Source organism: Macaca fascicularis, chromosome 7 (genome assembly GCF_037993035.2).
Source record: "Macaca fascicularis isolate 582-1 chromosome 7, T2T-MFA8v1.1".
NCBI lineage: Eukaryota > Metazoa > Chordata > Mammalia > Primates > Cercopithecidae > Macaca > Macaca fascicularis.
This window is the reverse complement of record NC_088381.1, coordinates 69,825,565-69,848,775: the sequence shown is the minus strand read 5'-3', so window position 1 is coordinate 69,848,775 and position 23,211 is coordinate 69,825,565. Positions and strand designations below refer to the sequence as shown.

Here is a 23,211-nt window from a genome sequence, read left to right as displayed (position 1 = left end):
TTATAGCTGAGACCAATTAACTAATCTTTGGCTCAGAGAAAAAGGCTTGCCTATATTAAAGTCAAGAACACGGTTCCAATGTTTAATTTGCTTGTTTTCTTATCTAAACCATGATGTCAATACGCCAACTGTGATTTGAGAAACATATGTGGATTATACATATTTGTACTTTCAGAACTAAATTTTATTTTTTAATTTTTTTTTAGAGACAGGATCTTGCTCTGTCACCCAGGCTGGAGTAAAGGCAGTGTGATCATAGCTCACTGTAACCTCTACTCCTGGACTCAAGTGATCCTTCCGCCTCAGCCTCTCGGGTAGCTACAACTACAGGCATATCACCACCCAGCTAATTTTTTAATTTTTATTTTGTAGAGACAGGGTCTCACTATGTTGCTCAGACTGGTCCCGAACTCTGGACCTCCTGACTTCAAGCTATCCTCCCACCTCAACCTCTCAAAGTGCTGAGATTATAAGTGTGAGCCACTGAGCCTGGCCCAGAACTAAAAGCTGTAACAGTCAGGCGCAGTGGCTCCCACCTGTAATCCCAGCACTCTAGGAGGCCCAAGTGGGAAGATCACTTGAGGCCAAGAGTTTGAGACCAGCCTGGTCAACACAGCAAGACTTCATCTCTAGAAAAAATAATAAATAAATAAATAAGCTATAACATTAATTCTAATATGCATTTAGATATGCAACAGAATGGCCACAGATCATTTTTCACAGGGCTCTTTGTGTAGAAGAGGACCTTACTCCTTAGCATCTCTAAATCTTATCTCAAATACTTCCCTGTTTTATTGTTAGAGTTAATTTGAACTGACAACTAAGAACCAGCCAAAAGAACATGGTATCAGTGACTTTATTTGAAAGTTTCCTCCGTGTGTATTTTAACATTGAGAACTCAGATTAACTTTCAGCACTTAAGAGGGCAGTAACTATGCTTCATGAGTTTCTTCGTATCCTTTTAGAAATACAGAGTTCTCTCATTTTTTCTTTAGTTGCCAGTAATCCAGTAATTCTATTAGTAATTATCTTATGGTATCTAAAACTTTAAAAACGTGTTTTCTAAAGGTTATGGGGAAATAGTATATAAGAACTGTCATATTCTGCCAGTAGAAGTATAAATGACATAAGCTTTCTGTAGACAACTTGACAGTATCTATGAACAGCTATTGAAATGTACACCATTTGCCCTAACAATTCCATTTCTCTGTGAGAACAAACAAGGACACACAGATGTATGTATAAGGTTGTTCTTCAAAGCAATGTTTATAATAGCGTAGAGGAAAGAGGCAGGAGGAAGGGTGATAGGGAAAAAAGATACACAACCTAAATATTCAAATAATAGGAGGTGAACTGAAGATAAACTTAAGTCCATACAGAGAAACACTATATAGCCATTAAAATAACTATGTCAGTTACGTGAAATCATATAAAGGTGGCCGGGGGAAACATGTGGATCACTTGAGGTCAGGAGTTCAACACCAGCCTGGCCAACATGGTGAAACCCCATCTCTACTAAAACTACAAAAATTAGCCAGGCGTGGTGGCACGTGCTTGTTATCCCAGCTACTCGGGAGGCTGAGGCAGGAGAGGTGCTTGAACCTGGGAAGCAGAGGTTACACTGAGTAGAGATCACACCACTGCACTCTGGCCTGGGCGACAGAGCGAGACTCTGTCTCAACAACAACAAAAAAGAAATCATATAAAGGTTTATTGATGAAAAGTTTTATAACCTGTTTATGCTCAAGAATACATAAAATATGCCACATATGGCTTGTATATATGCACACATGTACATACACACACTCTCTCTCTACAAGTTTTCAAGTTTGGAAAGAAAAATTATACTAAACAATTTTATCTAGGTAGTGTCATTTATGTGTACTTTTTTGGGACTATAGTTCCTAAATTTCTAGAGGAACTGTATATTACTGTTGTAATAAAAATAAGACTTATTAAAAATGTCTTTCATAAATCACAATAACAATCTGATGACTCCTAGAATGAGAGATTATAAAGTAGAAAACCATAAAAATAAATCTACTGGCAAAGTCAAAGTTACATAAAGTTCTGCCAAAATAATAGCTCCCAATGATGTCCCTTTCACATAATTACTCGTTTCGACTCCTGCTAGAATGAGGAATGTGGAGCAGAGTAAGAGTTCTAGAGTAAGATCCACGTTCAAGTACGAACTCAGCCACATACTAACTGTGTGACCCTGAGCAAGTCGAGCCTCTCTGGGCTTCTGTCTCCTCATCCATAAAATGTGGACACTGACACATTTTGTGACGATCAGAGTTACGAGGATGAAAACGAGATAATGGTTTGTAGAGTACTTACTACTACACTTGGCACATGGAATATAGTAATAAATGATGGCAATTATCACTATTATTGTTACTGCATCTCAATCAAGAAACAAAATCATGAGTGCTTTAAGGGCAGTGACTACATCTTACTTTGTTTATTCCTCAATCCCTGGCGCCCAGTAGTGTGCCTGACACACAACAGGCCTTAAATAAAATGTTGAATGAAGTGTATATAAAATTAGCTATTAATTTCTCTGAGCCTCAATTTCCTTTTCTGGTAAAATCATAAAAACACCTTCCTTGCAGAGATAAGACCTGATCTACATAAGACACTTAGATCAACAATAGCTACCAATAGATCAATAATGGTTCCCAATAAATGACAGCTATTATATTAGTGAATTTGTCCCTGCAGATTTCAACATGCATCAAGGCTGACGGGAGAGAATAAATACAATTTTTCTTCTGAAATAGTATTTGAGTCCCGAGATAGCTCACAGATGAACCAATACCTTTATTTGAGCTTGGGAAAGAAAACTCTCCATTTACGGGCACATATCCCAGTGAGCTAACTAATAAAGTAGTCATCTTTAGACGGCCACAAGCACTTTTGACAAAGCAGCCAAAACAATTCTTTACCACAGAGGGGGTAAAAGAGGAGTATTTCAAAGAATCTATGCACTTAGGACATAAACATAATATTTACAAAAAGTGCTATGAAAAGCAATGTATCAATTGCTCCTGGGCCTTCAAATAAAAGCTTTTAAGACACCGTTTTTATATACATTGTCAAATGAATTATTAAGGAAATACAAGAGTTATGGAGGTATTCAATTACCTTAAAAATTATTTTCTTTCACAAAAATCAAAATATTTGGGAATGCATCATTTAAAAAATAATCCTCCGGAGGGAAAAAAATTACCAAATTCAATGGGGTGAAAAAAGACTACTGATATAAAAACAAAAATAATTATGTATAAATCATAGCATTCCTGTGCTGGTACTTAAGAGAAACAGTTATCTTAAAAAAAAAAAAAAAGGACTCAAAAAAAACTGCACAGATCAGTAATTTGTGCAGCCTTAATTTTCCATGTCTAATTTGACAGAAACCTCAAATTTCATATAAAAGTGCTTAATACAAGGTTTATAGTCCTATTTCTGCAATTACTCTGCTGAAAGGAAAACAGGCTACTCAGCACTCATTTGCTTTGAGTTAAAGTTGTCTGTTTCATATCCTGGAAATCTATCATGCCTTGTTTTACAGAGGCATTTCATGGTTTACAGTATTATACATTAGAGTAAAAATACCATTTAAAAATCACTAAAAAGAATAGTTGGTAGTGACTTTCAGGACAATAGGATGAACGTATTACAGTAAAGCATGGGTGAATTTTAAGGTACATGAATTGTATCAAAACAAAGCTTTTAAAAAAAAATGCATGCAGAGAATAGCAAAATCTTGCTAGAATCTGGGTAATGAGTATATAAGAGTCAATTCTACTGTTCTATTTTGAATATGTTTTACAATCATAATTTTGTGTTTTAATTACGCCAGCCATCACGCACCCACATTCTTAGGTCAACCATCCATATGCCAATGATGAAGTTGCTGAAGAGGTTAAAATGTGAAGTGACAGAACCCTACGTGGACCAAGCACAAAAACCAGACAAGAGCTGTATAAATTTTACCACCAAACGTGTTCATCACCAAACCTCCATTTAATATGGTGTCTTCTCTTTCCCCAAAAGGAATGCTTTAAACTGACCAAAATCAAACTAAAACTGATGCTAGAAAAGAAAAAATAAAAATCTGTTCATTTATTCGCAACAGGATGGATTTTATTAAGTTTAATATATACATGTATATGTTATGTGTGTGTATATATATACACACATACATATATATATGCAAATATAGTCAAACCTTCATCTTTCTATCAACCCAAATATTTCTTTTTTTTTTTTTTTTTTTTTTTTTTTTTTTTTGAGATGGAGTCTTGCTCTGTCACCCAGGCTGGAGTGCAGTGGCGCGATCTCGGCTCACTGCAAGCTCCGCCTCCTGGGTTCACGCCATTCTCCTGCCTCAGCCTCCGGAGTAGCTGGGACTACAGGCACCCGCCACCACGCCCGGCTAATTTTTTTGTATTTTCAGTACAGATGGAGTTTCACCGTGTTAGCCAGGATGGTCTCGATCTCCTGACCTCGTGATCCGCCCGCCTTGGCCTCCCAAAGTGCTGGGATTACAGGCATGAGCCACCACGCCCGGCCTATCCCAAATATTTCTTGAGAAGCAACTATTATGTGCCATTGTTGCTGGGGATACAGCAATAAACAAAGCAGATAAAATTTGCCCTCAGGAAGTTCCTAATCTGGGAGGAAAGACAGTCATGTGATATTATTACCTTACCCCATCTATTCAGTGGACAATATGACAGTGCATCCTACTAAATTAACCGGGGAAAGGAAATGAACACTGGGCAAAAACAATATGGAAAAATCAAAGAGGTAACCAAAAAAAACACAACTCAAATCCCTAATCTAAATAGGAAAAACAATCATTTATTGGATTGTTTGGAAACCAGCTAGGTTTCCAAAAGAAAACTTCTATCTTGTCTTTTATACATATAATCTGTCCTATTAAAAAAGTCTCCCTTTTCAAAAAGATAAATAAACATTACCTTCAGACAACCTTTCAAATAAGAGTAACTTTAACCATTTAACCATTAAACAATCTCAATTATTCGTAATTCATATATAGTATTACTCAAGGTCTGGCTGTACAATATTTCTTCCAAGTTACCATAAATCTTGGCAGAAGAGAAAAATAAGCTTAAACCTGGGTGTATTTCATGTTACAAAGAGGTTCAACAGCCACAGTCAACTCATCACACCTTTAAATTTTCAGATTTCAAGAAGAGAAGGAAAGGGATGGGGGAAAAAAAGACTTGAAAAACAACACTATTGGATACAGGCAAAAGTTCAGGGCCATTCTTATACAGCCCCATTAAAAGAACAGATTATCATTCATGACAAAAATGTAATTAAATATACACGCCAAGCTATCAGAATTCTTCCCCTTTCTGCCATCACATACTAAGGTTTCTCTGGCAAGGTTATCTACACAAAGATTCCTCTGAACAATGAACAGTCCCTCTGAACAATAGGCTATAAGCAATAATGAAAAGGAACTTGCATGTCCTGTCTTAGGAAATTACCCAGACACAGAATTATTTATCAAATAATTCTATTTACTGTACTGTATTGGAAAAAGAAAAAATGTTCACGGTAATAAGGTTGGCAACAATAGTAAGAAAATTAGTTACTCCAAGCAAAGTAGAAACGAGTCGTTCCAACTCTGAAGAATCTTCACTAATGTGAAAATATCCTCTGTTCCATTTCATGCCCAAGAGCCTAAGTTTTGTATCTTTCTCTGGCCATCCTTCTAGGACTCAGTGAAAGGTGAGTCAGCAAATACCATTTCACAGAACAAAAGAACTCAAGGACAAAAGAGCAGTAACCTGCTCGAGGTCACACAGTCGATTATGTGACAGAACCCAGCTAAACTGTAACTACTGTCTCCTTCCAACTACAAACCTTGCCAAGTTAAAGCCATTTTACCAGGGGGTGGGAGGAGAGGAGATGGAGTCAGGTGACAAGCAGTAGTGAGGAAACTAGCAAAGTATCTAGTTACAGAGCTATTATTTCCTAAATCACAAGTTAAAAATAAAAGATTTCTTCCCCAGAAATTAACATGCATGCTCCATTCATTTGCCAGAGTCTCTGCTCCAACAACATCCTGGCCTTCAAAATGCTCAAATGGATGAATCAAGGACAATTCACATTTAAGGGACTACGAAGAGAAAGCTGCATTACATGACCCGGGTCTTTCCCCAACCATTCCACCTGTGTCTTTTGTTGGGTCCACATAATCCACTCCCCTGCATTACGCAGAAGATATGCACCCAAAATCCATGTTTGATATGAGCCAAACTGGACTGAAAGCTAGGGGGGTAAGAAAAGATGTTTAGAACGTCATGGTGCACACCTGTATTTTTCTTACTGAGGGCTTGCTTACTCCTTCTCCTGCTAACACTTCAGTACTACTAAAATGAACCTAAAAAACTGGTTTTTCAACTTCCTATATAGGTTACACATGAACTAATTAAATGTTTGTAAAACACTTTGAAGACGTGAACAAATGTGAATGTTAATTATTAATGTCCATCCACAAAGCTTCTGTATATGAAGGAAAATACAATTCTATTGGCAAGTTTCTGCTACTTTCAAGGCACAAATATGGAAGCCTAGCATGTTTTTAAGAATTCTAGAAAAACTTTAAGAGAAGACCACAATGATTTTCTATTGACACCAAGATCAAGATGGAATTTTAAGCTGGCTACTTTGGATATAATTATATCAAAGTGAAAAAAAATGTGACTTATAGCAGATATAATAAAACTAGAGTTATGTTTATAGTCACAATGTCCCAGATGAAAGCTGTAATTGACTTGAAAAGCAAACTTAAATCTCTAAACCCTAGTTTTTTCATCAAAAAAGGGAGCGAGAATAATATCTATCTTACAGGATTATTGTAAGGAATTAAGAGAATGTAAATGAACATAATATGCAGGTAAACACACAAAAGTTTATTCTTCCCTTTAGCAACTTTACTTTTTTGAAAACACCTTTTAGAAAATGACCTCAAAAAACCTCTCTAGACTGGACATACACACTATTCTATGCTCTAAGGATACACACAGCACCATTTTGGCAGGAATGCCCAAGCAAAAGCTTTGGCTATTACTGCCCACTGACCCATGCATGTCTTTAATCCTTGAAGGGAGGAAGCACCTCAGCCAGTCCCTAAGGCTTCATGTGATAAAATGAACACTTAGAACTCTACTTCCCAACTCTTGTTACCATATTTTTTCCCCAAATAACTCCCAAACTGCAAAGTCTCATCTACAGTTCCTTTGTATTCTGAGCCCAGCCGCTCTGTGTACAAAGCATCCAAGAAGATGCACACTCTGTGTACAAAGCATCCAAAAACCATTTTCTTCCAGCCTGTTAAAGGTAAAAGAAATTATTTCCATGCAATGTCACAACGGACCTCCCTTCTCCCACTCCAGAAACACACCCACTTAGACAAGGCAGAACTCAAATGCCAAGGATAATAGATTAATTCACAAATACCACCCAAATCATTATGTTTTTAGAAGTGATTCACGAATTACTGGAAATGTCAAATTTGTCAAAAGCCCCTGTCATATCCACCACCTTTATCTTTAGCACAGCTATCACCCGGGAAAAAGAATACTTCTAAAAATCTAAGTCAATGTTTACGGTATAATTCAGATTTTAAAACAAAATAACTTCAAGCTCAGTTCAATTTTTCTGAAGAGATCTGCCCACCACAATGCAACATAAAGTACTCTTTCAACAAAATAGTGCCGCAATTAGCCTGGTGGCAAAAGCATGTGCTAACAATTTTTCCAGGAACAGTTATGGACTCATATCAAAACCACCCAGAGCCAGGTGCAGTGGCGTGTGCCTGTAGTTACAGCAACTAGAAAGGTTGGGGTGGGAGGATCACTTAAACCCAAGAGTTCAAGTCCAGCCTAGGCAACACAGCAAAACCTCATTTCTGGAAAAAAAAAAAAAAAAAAAAAAAAAAACTCTTAATTGATTCCCATCTATGATTAAGATTATTCTGTAATCCCAGCACTTTGGGAGGCCAAGGCGGGTGGATCACGAGGTTAGGAGATCAAGACCATCCTGGCCAACATGGTGAAACCCCGTCTCTACCAAAAATACAAAAATTAGCCGGGCGTGGTGGCACATGCCTGTAGTCCCAGTTACTCAGGAGGCTGAGGCAGGAGAATCGCTTGAACCCAGGAGGTAGAGCTTGCAGTGAGCCGAGATAGCACCACTGCACTCCAGCCTGGGTGACAGAGCGAGACTCCATCTAAAAAAAAAAAAAAAATTATTAAGGGCTCAAATTTTTAAGACAATAGACTATACATAGTAAAATAATGGAATGAGTAATATCAGCAACTACAAACAAATGAAACCCACTACCCTAGAAACTCACCAACTGAGCCCAACCTCAAAAAATATTAACTCCTTTTATTAAGGATAAGAATATGGCCGGGCACGGTGGCTCATGTCTGTAATCCCAGCACTTTGGGAGGCCGAGGCCGGTGGAACACAAGGTCAGGAGTTCAAGAACAGCCTGGCCAACATGGTGAAACCTCATCTCTACTAAAAATACAAAAATTAGCAAGGCATGGTAGTCTCAGCTACTCAGGAGGCTGAGGCAGGAGAATTGCTTGAATCTGGGAGGCAGAGGTTGCAGTGAGCCAAGATAGCAACACTGCATTCCAGTCAGGGTGACAGAGAGAGACTCTGTCTCAAAAAAAAAAAAAAAAAAAAAAAAAAAGAACAAGGGGCCAGGTGCAGTGGCTCACACCTATGATCCCAGCACTTTGGGAGGCCAAGGTGGGTGGATCGCTTGAGTCTAGGAGTTCAAGAACAGCCTGGACAACATGGCAAAACACCATCTCTTCAAAAAGTACAAAAATTAGCTGGGCATGGTGGTGCACACCAGTGGTCCCAGCTGCTCAGGAGGCTAAGGTGGGAGAATCCTTGAGCCCAGAAAGCAGAGGTTGCAGTGAGCCGAGGTCGCGTCACTGCACTCCAGCCTAGACCCTGTCTTAAAAAAAAAAGAATAAAGACAAATATACACACTGCAGAAAATCAGAAGATCAAAAGTTACCCTCATCAACTTTGCAGTAGCCTCCTTCTAGACTATCTTCATACATGTGTATGTGAAGTACATTCAAATAATACACTTGCATCACATTAAAACGTCATTATCTTTCCACTATCACCAATATCCTTAGAGACTACAAATGGCAAATATAGTTCACTAATATTTTTATCATGCTCAGAGAAGAAAAGTTTTCAGCATATTTGGAATCCTAACTAATTTTGATATAATATGCAAGACAATTGTTTTAGGTCACTACCATCTTCCTTCATTCATATCTAGCCTTCCTTTAATTATTATACATACTGGTGGTTGTTTTATGACTGTCATGATTACTAACTACTATGCCATGAGCCCCAATTATGGAGCTTTATATATCCCTAATTCCCACTAAAACCTCCCACTCTCCCTTCTCTATCTACAATTCTCTAATTCATACATCCAGTCCAGATCATCACTGAACTCCAGAACTGTATATCCATATGCTTACTGATAACTTCACTTAAAAATTTCACGGACGTCAAACTTAGCAAGTCAACAGGGAAATCACAATTTCAACCTCTCAGCAAACTGATTCCACATCTTCCCCATTTACCCAGTTGTTCAGACAAAACACCTAGGAATCGTCCTTAATTTCTTTCTTTCCTTTAGAACCTTTTTCCAATCTGTAAGTAATCCTATCAGTTCTATTTTCAGTGTATATGGATTCAAACCACTTCTCACCACTTTCCCTGTTACCACCCTAATCCAAGTCATCATCTTCTCTAGGCTGAACTACTGCAAATCTCTGAACTAGTCTCTGCATTTCCACTACTGCTCCCTATGCCAAGAGTAAAGTTTTTAAAGCCGAAATCAGCTCTTGTCATGCCTTGCTTAAATCCTTCAGCTGTTTCTCACCATACTAAAGAGCCTATTTCATCTGGTCTCTGGCTACACATACAAACCTTATCTCCTCACGCTCTTTCTCACCCATTCCAGCCACACCAGGCTCCCTGTTCATTCTCCCACCTCAGGCCCTCTGCACTTGATGTTCCTTTCATATTGAACACACTTCCCCTGACTCTTCATGTGGCTAGGTTCCTTGATTTTCTTCAGGTCTATTCAAATCTCACCTCCTCAGTAAGGCCTTGTCTGACCTCCCCAATCTCTGCTAGTACTCTTCATATCCTTCCTAGAATCATCACCACCAGACATGACTGCAATTGTTTGTTCACTGGTTTATTTTCTACTTCCCTCAATAGGATATAGATTAACAGCAGCAACTACAGATGTCACTGAATTCCCATTACCTAGAACGGTGCCTGACAAAAGGTACTTGAAAAAATTTACAAACATCCCTACAAGGTATGTCATATAACCATTTGCCAAAAGAGAAAAGAGAAGATCAGATCTCAGAGACAAATAACTTACCTAAAGCTGCATGGTAAACAAACAGCAAATGCGCCTGAAAGACCCACCACTCTACCCACTGACTCACTACAACTTGTGACATAAAGCATATATGCTAGGAAACAAAAACGCAAAAGCATGTATTTCTACATGAAAACACCAGATCCCAAGTGTTACAGCTCTTTTAGAATTTGTCTAGTAGGTTTTCTGGTTTTCACTGGAAGACTCCCCCAAGGGGGGGGGAGGTGCAGAAAATAATAGATTATAGTGATCCTTCTCTTTCTGTTTATCACCATAGCAATTCATTGATTAATCTTAGGTATGTACCATGTGCCTCTTCAACTAAAAGGTATCTACATTTTTTCTGTTATTTCCCACAAAGCAATGGCTGAGCTACTATCAGAAGATAGTCAACAAATACTTCTTTCTTATTTATACTCCCAAAGATTTTGAGAATCCTGTAATGAAACTTTCTGAACCACCAACAAAGCACACTCACCCAAAGGACTTCAGCTGCTAACCACGACAGAGTAACTGGATCCAGATTTATCCTGCCATTCTCCCTAACTACTAGAAAAGTGGACAAAATGTATGAGGCAGCATCCTTTAGAGCCTGGACAACAGGCAGCACAGAACTGCAATCCCAAAGAGAAGGGAACAAATAAGATAAGCCCTAAAATTGCCCCAGCTTTCTGGCGGGAGGTACCTTCTAGACCATGGTGCAATGAGGAGGATCAAGCACAACATGGCAGCTTTGTCAAGTTTAGAAGACAAACATAGCTTGGGAAGGCTAAGGAGTCTGAAAATTGCAGAGTACGAGAGAAGAGGAGGGAGTTGCATGAAAAAGGAGCTCCAGAAATCAGCATAGAGGCCGGTGAGTCTCACACTTAGTAGTAAGCCAAGCATGCACGTTGTAAAAATACATGACGGCAAACAAAGAATCACCCAGGAACTGTAAGCTAAATGATCCCCAAAATTCACACAGGTCTGGGAGACATTTGTGTTCTCAACTGCCAGAATAGAGTTCTCACAGGACGCCCAATTCTTCAATGAAAACTACAGGGGCTTCACGCCTTAGTAACGAGGTGTAGCAAGCAACTTAAACCCATAAGTTTGGCAACTTAACTTGCCAAAACAAAGTATGATACTCTTTAAAGCAATGGTTCTTGTGTTTGAAATAACTTTACCCCTGAGGAGACATTTGACATTTAACAGATAAGGACTCAACAACTATCATGAATATTATACATATGATCAAGAATCTATTTTAAAAATGAACATAACTGGAAACAAATGGAAGAAATAAAAAAAGATTCAGTAGCAAATGGAACCCAAAGACATGTAAAAAATAATACATCATGACTAAATGAGTATTATCACAAGAATGCAAAGCTATTTCAACATATTACACCAGACTAAATAAGAAAAAACATATGATTATATAAATATAGAAAAACCTTTGACAACATTCAATAGCTATTAATGACAAAAACTCTCAGCAAACTAAACATAGAAGGCAACTTCCTCAACTTGATAAAAGACATCTACAAAAACAAACACCTATGGCTACCATCATTTTAATGGTCGAACACTCAGTGTTTTCCCTTCTAACATCAGGAAAAAGGAAAGGATGCCCACTTGTAAAATTCCTATTACACATTATACTGAGGGTCCTAGACAGTTCAGCAAAGTAACAAAAAGAAATCACGCCTGGCGCAGTAGCTCACGCTTGTAATCCTAGCACTTTGGGAGGCCAAGGCAGGCAGATCACTTGAGGTCAGGAGTTTGGGACCAGCCTGGTTAACACGGTGAAATCTGGGCTCTACTTAAAAAAAAAAAAAAAAAAAATTTAGCCGGGTGTGACAGCATGTACCTGTAATCCCAGCTATTTAGGAGGCTGATCCATGAGAATCACTTGAACCTGGGGGGCTACAGGTTGCAGTGAGCCGAGATCGCACCACTGCACTCCAGCCTGGGCGACAGAGCAAGACTCTTATCTCAAAAAAAAATAAAAAAGGAAATGAAAGTATACAAAGTGAAAATGAAATCAAACTGCCCTTATTTGCCAATTACATTACTGCCTATGCAGAAAATTCCAAAAATCTACAAAAAAAGCTTCTATTACTAAAAATGAGTTTAGCAAGGGTGTAGGATCCAAGGTCAGCATATAATATAAAATGATCTTTCTATATACCAGCAATGAACAACTGGAAATTGAGAAATATCATTCACAACAGCACCACAACACATGAAACACATGTATGAGATTACAAAACACATGCAAGATCCAATTGCTAAAAACTACAAAACACTAATCAAAAATCTAAGGTCTAAATAAATATATATACCATGTTCATGGCTCATTATTAAAATGTCAATTGCCCCTAACTGATTTCCAGCTTCAACACAATGCCAATCAAAAACCCCAGCAGGCTGGGCATGGTGGCTCATGCCTGTAATCCCTACACTTTGGGAGGCCACGGTGGGAGGATCACTTCATCCCAGGAATTTGAGACCAGCCTGGGCAACATAGAGAGACTCTGTCTCTACAAAAATAAAAAAATTAGCCAGGCATGGTAGTGCATGACTGTGATCCCAGCTACTTGGGAGGCTGACGTAGGAGAATTGCTTGGGCCCAGAAGATCAAGGCTGTGGTGAGTGGTGATCCTACCACTGCATTCCACACTTGGCAACTGAGTGAGACCCTATCTTTTTTTTTTTTTTTTTTTGAGAAGAACTCTCGCTCTGTCACCCAGGCTGGAGTGAAGTGGCGCAATCTCGGGTTACTATAACCTCCATCTCCCGGGTTTAAGCAATTCTCCTGTCTCAGCCTCCCAAGTAGCTGGGATTACAGGACCCATCACCACACCCAGCTATTTTTTGTATTTTTAGTAGAGACGGGGTTTTGTCATGTTGGCCAGGCTGGTCTCGAACTCCTGATCTCAGGTGATCCTCCTGCCTCAGCCTCCCAAAATGTTGGGATTACAGGCACGAGTCACCACACCTGGCCGAGATCTCATCTTAAAAAAAAAAGAAGAAAAACTCAGCAGGACTTGTAGATAACAGCAAGATGAATCTAAAATATGCACAAAAAAGCAATGCAACTAAAATACCCAAAAAACAATTCTGAAAAATAATAACTCACACTACCTGATTTTAAAACTTACTCTTAGGTGACAGTAATCAACAGTGAGGTGATAAAGAAATGAAAGACACAGATCAATGGAATAGGAGAGAGAATCCAGAAACAGATTCACACATTTATGACCAACTTGCAAAAAAAAAAAAAGGGCAAAAAGGTAATCAACAGAGAAAGGACAGTCTTTTCAAAAACTTGCTGGAAAAATTGTAAATCCATCCACAAAAAAATAAGCTCAAAGCATACCTTGTACTATTTAGGAAAATTAAATCAAAGCAGATAATAAACTTAAATATAAAATTTTAAACGATAAAACTTATAGGAGAGCCAGGCACAGTAGCTCACGCCTGTAATCACAGCACTTTGGGAGGCTGAGGTGGGTAGATCACTTGAGGTCAGGAGTTCGAGACCACCCTGGCCAACATGGTGAAACCCCATTTCTACTAAAAATATAAAAATTAGTCAGGTGTGGTGGTGGGTGCCTGTAATCCCAGCTACTTGGGAGGCTGAGGCAGGAGAATTGCTTGAACCCAGGAGGCGGAGGTTCCAGTGAGCAAGATCTCGCTCACTCCAGCCCGGATGACAGAGCGAGACTCCATCTCTAAAAAAAGTAATAACTTCCAGGAGAAAACACAGGGGAAAGTCTTTGAGCTCTTAAGCTAGGCAAAGATTTCTAAACTATTATATCAAAAGCATGATCCACTTGGGGGGAAAAAAAAACCCCAAAACTAAACACTGGATATCATAAAAATTAAGAACTTCGGCTCTTCAAAAGACATTATTAAGACAAGCAGGCTGGGCACAGTGGCTTGCGCCTGTAATCTCAGTACTTTGGGAGGCCGAGGCGGGTGGATCACTTGAGGTTAGGAGTTCGAGATCAGCCTGGCCAACATGGAGAAGCCCCATCTCTACTAAAATACAAAAATTAGCCGGGATTGGTGGTGAATGCCTGTAATCCCAGCTACTCGGGAGGTTAAGGCAGGAGAATCACTTGAAACCAGGAGGCAGAGGTTGCAGTGAGCCAAGATCACACCACTGTACTCCAGCCTGGGTGACAGAGTGGAACTCCATCTCGAAACAAACAAAAAAAGACATTTATTAAAACAAGTAAAAACAGACTAGGAGAAAATATTTGCAAATCATATATTTGATTCCAGAGTATATCCAAAAACTCACTTTTTTAAAGCAAAAGATTTTGAATTGACATCAAAGAATGACAAATAATCAGATGAAAAGATACTTAATATCATTAGTCATTGGGCAAATGAATAAAAAGCCTACATTCTGTGTGATTCCATTTTGACAACATTCTTGAAAAGGCAAAAAACCATGGAGACAGAAAACAGATCAGCGATTTCCAGAGTCTGGAGGTAGAGAACGGGTTGAGTACAAAAGGGCTAAGAAGAATTCTGGAGAATGAAGGAACCGTCCTATTTGAAGCAGCGGATATATGAATGTATACACCTGTTAAAACTCAGGATGTTACACTAAAATGGCTGAATTTTAGTGAGTGTGAACTATACATATGAATAAAGAATGAAAAAAAAGACTAAAGAGACATAATGATGTGCTGAGTGAACTTTAATTTTACCCTGTCCAAAATTTTTCTCAATCAACTATAAAAGATATTTGGGGGACAAATACAGAAACTTGAATAGGTATTGAATAACATTATAGAATTAATGTTACTCTTTCTTGTGAATAACTGCAGTTGGTTATGTAGAAAAAGGGTCAGCAAATTTCTGTAAAAGGCCAGATAGTAAATATTTTCTGCTTTGTGGATCACACGGTCTCTGCTGTAACTACTCAACTCTGCCACTATAGCATCACAGTACCCAGAGAAGACCTTACAGAGTGATGTGAATGGTAAAAAACCTCACACCTTTTCCTTCTCTCCCATCCTAGCATCCATATCATACAAACACATTGGTATCCACCTTCCCCAGGCACTGAACACAGCATTGCCCAACACAAATGTTCATACAATCACAGTATTTCAGTACGAGGTCCATCCTTCCAGCAAGGTCTGACAAAAACGCACTATCCATTCATCTTCTATTTATAAGGTCACAATCAACTTGCAGGTGGACAAGAAAATTATAAATATGAGGACAAATGCATGAAACAAACTTTCTTCCACTGACCAGTGAGGACAGATGTATGAAACAAGCTTTCTCTTTTTTTTTTTTTTTTTTTTTTGAGACGGAGTCTCGCTCTGTTGCCCAGGCTGGAGTGCAGTGGCATGATCTCCGCTCACTGCAACCTCCACCTCCCGGGTTCAAGCGATTCTCCTGCCTCAGCCTCCCAAGTAGCTGGGATTAAAGGCATCCGCCACCCTGCTGGGGTAGTTTCTGTATTTTTAGTAGAGATGGGGTTTCACCATGTTGGCCAGGCTGGTCTGGATCTCCTGACCTCAACTGATCTGCCCGCCTCGGCCTCCCAAAGTGCTGGGATTACAGGCATCAGCCACCGCGCCAGACTATGAAACAAACTTTCTTCCACCCACAGCTTTCTCCTCTCTCCCCATTTACAGCAGTAAGACAGCCTAATCTGGGAAAGACAGAGAGAGGGAAGCTACTTCCAAATGGACACCTGTCCCCATCAGTTATAACCAAGTCTATTCAAGTGCTAAATGTTAACTTTAAAAGAAGGGAACATCAAAAGTCCAAGTTTCTTTGCCTAGCTTTGTCAGGAATGTTTTTACCCTCAATCTGTAAGTGTGATCAAATATAATTTTTAAAGGTTTACCCTCAATCTGTAAGTTTGACCAAATATAATTTTTAAAGGTTTACTACAATCTCTTCATCAGAAAACTAATGGAAAAATGGAATAAAATCTATAGAAATGTCCTTAACAGGTAAATATTTCTAGAATGTATCTATTCCATCTGGTACTGTAAGTATTCTAAACTATGCTAATATAACTGATTTAAATCACAGCTTTCTTCTGTAAATGGTAGTACCTTTAAAGTGTTATCTTGAAGGGGAAGTGAGTGATTTGCTCATGTCTCTGTACTGAACTAACACTGTTAACACCCAGTCCAGTTCCACCTTAAACAAGTCTGAGAAATACAGACATATTCCACACTTATTATTTGTCAAGACTAGGGTAAAATAAATAAAATTGGAACACATATCCTCTTATGACTGATGAACTGAAAACAATCCATCTCTCACTGTTTCCTAAATAGCACAGTCACAAAGAGCTCTACCATACCAAGCACTCAGCAAGTCCCACTCTCAAAGGAAGACTCACAGGTGACTGAGAAGATAAACTCGCTATTGTTTCCATTATCCTTCAGTTCATCTGGCACCTTTGAAGAAATAGATTTAGATAAGACTCACAAGTCTCAAGGCCCCTTCTTTATGAAAGAATTAGCTAAGCCTCTATACTCAGAAGCATCAGACTTTTAAGAATGCTTAAGTAAAAATGTATCAAAATTATTCCCATGACAGCTACCAGGAAATAGCTACTTACTCCATGTTAGATACTGCAGTTAAGTACCTCACATAGTTTCACTGATTTCTAAGAACACTGCGAAGCATGTTACTAACCCTTACAGAGTAGGAAACTGAAGCTCTGAGAGGCTATGCTACTAGTCAATGGAAATGTGGGGATGTGAACTCTACCTAGCTCTAAAGGGTGTACGTTTTTTTAAAATTTCTAATTTTTTTCCAATTTCACAATGGAGGGAGAGTTGTCACTACAATTTTAATAACTTCACCAGTTGGGTGGGGTGGCTCACATCCGTAATTCAAACACTGTGGGAGACTGAGGTGGGAGGATGGCTTGGGTCCCCAGGAGAAAACTGGGAAACAGTGAGATTCCGACTCTAAAAAAATAATAATTTCACCAAAACGGGGGCGGTGGCAGATTTCTAAATCGGAATCTCTTGTTGAAATCCTTAGAGCACTAGTTAAGCCCTACTTCTTTTCAAAAAATAACTGACAGATTTTTAAAAAGGTTAGAAATCATTTTAAAGTAAATTTCATCACAGATCTGCAAGTGAATTGTCATTTTGGACAAGTGCCCAGAGTTAGTGGCTCTCTCCTGTGCACACTAGCTACCACTAGGCAGTAAAAATAATTTACCCAATTCAAACACATACCGTGCCTGCGCTATGTTAAGACTACTGGCAAAGAGGGTACAAAGCTAAGTAAGGTCTATCACAGCCCTCAAGGAGTTAAGGACTAGAGGAGGAGTCCATTTATAGTACAGTATGTGTGCAGTTACCATTTAGTCAAGGCAAACGAAGTGTGAGAAATCCTAAAACAATAGTACCTACAGGGTAACATGCCATCACGGCCCAGAGAAGGAAAGCAACTGGTGCACTCATAACGTTATGTTGTCAGCAGTACTTGCTTACATTGTGTCCCTCCCTAACAATCCCTTCCAACCTGTCAACCAACCTCCTTCCCCACAATGACACACACACAACCACACAACCAGGAAGGGAAGCCATCGAGCGAGTATTGTGAATCCTAAAAGTGGCTCTGTAGTTTAAAAGTGCAACGCCTGTGCCTGAAGAAAATTTGTCTTTAGCTTCATCAGGTGAAGAAAATCGGTTTTATAACACAAGGCCCACCAAACCAGAAAAGCCCAGGAATGCTTCTCCAAATGACCCACTTAGCATGAGAAATCACTCGGAGCAAACTGACACACAGTATTTCTCAAATTTTTCTTTTTCACTTAGCAGAAGGTAAAGGAATACAACTGAAGTTAACAGTAAATGACACTCTGGCCATTTTGTTCCACTATGAATGACAGACATTTAAGCTAGTTCCATCTGGGGAACTGAAACAGAATCATGTTCATATCATAAGTCACATAAACCAAATACAGTGGAATACGTGCACCTGAACTTGGCAAAACTTGTACTTAATGCAGTCTGCAAATCCCCAAGAGTCCACGACGGAATACAAGAACAGTAACAATGATTTATCTCAACTGATCTTAGCTCTTTCACAAACTTGCCAATAATGAACCTTTCAAGAACTTCACCGTTTGTCCTCATCTGAGCAATCCAATGGTTTAGAAAAACTGAAGAAACTGCTTCTTCGAAAAATAAAACAATTGTTGCGGGGGAGTACTAACAACAACAGCAACAAAAGGCACACTGGTTTTTACTGAACTGAAGCAATAAACTCTCCAAATAACTTCATTAAGCAGTGTTATAGCAAAGAAAGAACACCAAAATACCGCTCAATCCAACTTTCATTGTGAATTCCGGGATCTAGAAAATTAAATGTGACGGTATCACTCTGCTATAAAAACTATTTCCAAAACAAAACAAACCTATCTAACCCCTTTCTTGATTTTTTTTTTTTAGATAAAGTTTTAGGGTTTTTCCTTTTTTCAACTTCACATACTTATTGGCTTTGCAAAAAAAAAGAAAAAAATGGCAGTGAGCCATATTTACAAAAAAAAAAAAAGTTTTGTTTGGTCTCAAAGCATAGCTGCAAGCTGAGCCGGCTGCACGGGTCCCAGAGTGCGTGGGGACCTCACGGGTCTCCTGCCTGGGCCGCTCGCCTCCGAGAGGCGCGGGTCAGCCAGGCCGCGCCCCCGAGAAGCCGCGGAGAGGCCCCAACAGGCGGGCGCGGCCCGACGTGTTTACTGTCCGCGTCGGCCCCGGGGAGCCGCTCCCTCGCGCCCGCAGCACTTGTTCGCGGCGCGGACTCCACACCACGACCGCCCGCCTCAGGGGAGGAGTGAGCCCGCCCCGGCGGCGCCGACTCGGGGACCCGGGGCAGGGATTCGGGGCCTCGCTGGGGGCGGAGCGCCTGAGGGAGCATCCGCGGCCAGGCGCGCCCCCCACCCGGAAAGCGGCGACCGCCCCCAAGTTGGGCTGCGGAGTGGGAGTCGCGCCGAGCCCCAAGCAGACAATGCGGGAGAAGGGTGATCCGAAGGGAGGAGGGGTCCGCAGAGCTGAGGTCCCGGCGCGGCCCGGCGACCCGTCCGTCCCACCCGCCCCCGAAACCCCCGCAGCCCCGCCCCTCCTCCGGGGCCCGCCCCACCGAGCAACCGTAGGGGACTGGCCACACTCCGCACCCCGACCCCTCCTCAAAGCACAAAACTTCCCCCAACTCCGCCAACTAAGTTGCGCTCTCACCGTGCGGCTCCCGGGGCTCCCCCGCGGGCCGAGCCGGGACAGCTCCTCACCTTCGCCGCGGAGAAAGACAATAGGCGGCCGCTCCCCCAGCGGCGGCTAAAGCGGCGGCAACCGAGGCAAGCAATGAACACGGCAGTCTCGGCGGAGCACAGGCGCTTCACCGCGGCTGCTCGGGCTCCGCGCTGGCCCTGCACACAGCCCCAGCCCACCCGCGCATGCGCCGAAAGTTTCTCGGGGGTGGGCGGGGCACGCGGGCGGGCGGTAATGCCTGCGAGTCCTCCCGTGAGTACACGCGGAGCAAGAACTGCGAGCTGGGATTGCACGGCAGAGCTGCCCATCCCACTCCACGAGACCAATAGTAAAGCTCCTGGGCGGGGCAGTCAGGTTGCTAAGGGAGGCTGAGGTTGACCGCCGCTGCTGCTCGGCGGCAAAGTGATCAGAGTAGGGTGGCTGGCAGAGGCTGCTCTGGGAAATGCCCACCCACGGTCTCCTCTCCACCCTGTCTCCAGAAACCGCCCTTCCTCTGTGTGCCGGTGGTTACCTGAGCTGCAGCACTTAGCCACACATCGTGAAATGATTTACTCCTCTATTTCCCCCACTTCAACTCAGGAAGTGGGGTTTAGTCTTCTGTGTGCACAGCCTAGGACAGTCTAAGGTATTAGGTATTAAATATAGGTATTAAACAAGTGTTGGATGGATGCAAGGCGCTATGGCGGAATCACAATTGTGACAGTGCATTCCGTGAACTTTTGGCTACTCGATCACCGCAAAGTCATTCCGTGTTCGAGCTGCAAATGACCTCAGAAATCATCTGGTTGCTTTGAGAAACAAAGTGTGGTCCGGGTACCAACGGTGCCGGTAACCACCGACCCACAGAGGAAGGGCGGTTTCTGGAGACAGGGCGGAGAATATATTAGTACACGAAGAAACTTCTTTTTTCAAATAGTTAAGTGTTTCTAGTGCGCATTAGGAGGGAAATGCCTATCAAGTCAAACCATTGTTTCATTAATGTTATTTCTTAGGTCAAATAAAAAGTGGCGAAAAACGAATGCACTTCAAGAAAAGTGTTAAGTAAAAAATTGAGACACTTTATGCAGTTCAAGAACGTGTAAAACTAGTTGACAGTGATTGAAGTAAGAACAGTGGTTAGGCAGGAAGAGAAGGTTATTGGCTGGGAAGGAGGAGGAGGGAACCCTCTGGGGTGGTGGTTCTGTATTTTGACCTGGGTAATGGATAACAAAAGTATATACATGAATAAAAAATACATCCAGTGCACTTACGATTAGTGCACTTTACACATTTTAAATATGTATTTTTAATGTCAATTTTTAAAAATCTGGTACAGGATATACCCTCACCCCCGCCCCTCCCAAAAAAAGCAAAGATGCAAATGACTGCCATTTGGGAAACACTGATCCAGGCCAGCTCACTAGCAGTGACCACAGGCCGGCTCACTAGCAGTGACCAAACACCTGAGAAAGGGTATTGTGAATTCCTCATGTGTGTACCAGGAACTTCCAATGTTGAATAGCTCCAAATCTCAGAAATGCTCTTAATGTTGAGCTCTGGTGCTCACATATACTTTCTTGTTTTGTCTTTTTTCTTTCTTTCTTTCTTTTTTTTTTTTTTTTTTTTTGAGGCAGAGTTTCTCTCTTGTTGCCCAGGCTGGAGTGCAATGGTGCGATCTCAGCTCACTGTAACCTCCACTTCCAGGGTTCAAACGATTCTCCTGCCTCAGCCTCCCAAGTAACTGGGATTACAGGCATCCACCACCACACCTGGTTAATTTTTTTTATTTTTAGTAGAGACGGTGTTTCACCATGTTGGCCAGGCTGGTCTCAAACTCCTCTATTTCCCCCACTTCAACTCAGGAAGTGGGGTTTAGTCCTCAGGTGATCCACCCACCTTGGCCTCCCAAAGTGCTGGGATTACAGGTATGAGCCACCATGCCCGGCCCTATTTTCTTAATTAAACCTCACCGAATGGCTTTTAAAAAAAAAAAAAAAAAAAAAGTCAAACATGCCCAGTTGTTGATGTGAAAATATTTCCGTATCACTTCATCGTGCTGCTCACCCTCTTCCACTGTTCTCTAATCTGTCCTTGTTGATATTTAAAAGTTGGCACAAGGCCTGGCACGGTGGCTCACACCTGTAATCCCAGCACTTTGTGAGGCTGAGGAGGGCAGATCACTTGAGCCCAGGAGTTCGAGACCAGCCTGGGCATCAGTTGAAACCCCATCTGTACCTAAAAATACAAAAATTAGCCAAGCATGGTAGCCCAGATCTCAGCTACTTGGGAGGCCGAGGTGGAAGGATTGCTTGAGCCCGGGAGGCAGAGGTTGCAGTGAGCCAAATCATGCCACTGTACTCCAGCCTGGGTGACAGAGCCAGACCCTATCTCAAAAAAAAAAAAAAAAAAAAAAAAAAAGCTGGCACAGAGAGAGAAGACACCTGGATCCTAGACCTGACTGATGGCCTCAAAGGAGCCTGTCAGGAGCTGGTCACTTCTCAAAGAACCTCAGTCTTCTGTGAAGCAAGAGTGCTAACCAAGAAAATCACTTGAACCCTAACATTTGATAACCCAGTGACCTTCCTGCTTAGAACCTGGCTTGTTTGTTTCAAAGGCAGCAGTAAATGTTACCATGTCATCTTTCTACGGACACTGACAACACCATTCCCTGCTCCCTGCCTCAGCAGGATTTACACCTTTCCAGTGGGCTGCAGGAAAAGTTAAGAGTCTAGCACTTCTCGAATGTACTGTGCTTACAAATCACCTGGGAGAGTTTGTTAAATATGGATTCTGATTCAGTGAGTTTGGGGTGGGATCCAGGATTCTGCATTTCTAAAAAGCTCCCAGGTGCTACTGATGTAGCTATTCTGAAACCCGACTCTTTTTTTTTTTTTTTTTTGAGACAGAGTCTCACTGTATTGTCCAGGCTGGAGTGCAGTGGCATGATCTCGGCTCACTGAAACCTCCACCTCTCCTGTTCAAGTGATTCTCCTGCCTCAGGTCCTCAAGTAGCTAGGATTACAGGTTTGCATCACCACACCCAGCTAGTTTTTGTATTTTCAGTAGAGACAGGGTTTCACCATATTGGCCAGGCTGGTCTTGAACTCTTGACCTCAGGAAATCTGCCCACCTCGGCCTCCCAAAGTGCTGGGATTACAGGCATGAGCCACCATGCCCAGTCTGAAACCCAACTTTGAAGGCAAGAGTCTACCCTAAATTCCCCAAACGGCTAAGCCCTCTGTCGTCTTTGGGAATTCCTAAATTGTTATCTGCGTGACTGATGCCATCTCATCGTTCAGGCCTCAGCTCAAATGATCCTTCTCAGAGAAATCTTCCTTGGCTACCCTCCCTAAATTGACTCACTCTCATCTAGTCCCTCTCTTGCATATTTCCATATGCAATTATTGGTTTTTTCCATAGCATTTATCTCAATCTGAAAGTACCTTATTTATCTTGTGTGTTTATTGGCTCCTCCCACTATAATGT

General features: G+C 41.2%; 1 protein-coding gene and 1 non-coding gene across 45 annotated transcripts in view; one reads left to right on the top strand and one right to left on the bottom strand.

The window, feature by feature from the left end:
- The window catches only part of AKAP13 (A-kinase anchoring protein 13), a 351,999-nt gene extending 332,087 nt beyond the window's left edge, over positions 1 to 19,912 (bottom strand). For 38 of the 44 annotated variants that reach the window (XM_005560406.5, XM_015453327.4, XM_015453326.4 and 35 more), the window contains exon 1: positions 19,717 to 19,912. The gene's annotated coding sequence lies outside the window, so the exon portion shown is untranslated. The remainder of the gene's footprint in view (positions 1 to 19,716) is intronic. The other 6 variants (XM_015453325.4, XM_073996622.1, XM_073996630.1 and 3 more) reach the window with 1 other exon arrangement.
- LOC123574806 (U7 small nuclear RNA) lies at positions 10,637 to 10,698 on the top strand. The gene has a single exon (XR_006699991.1). It is a non-coding gene; the product is annotated as a U7 small nuclear RNA (small nuclear RNA).
- Positions 19,913 to 23,211: the final 3,299 nt, after the last annotated feature.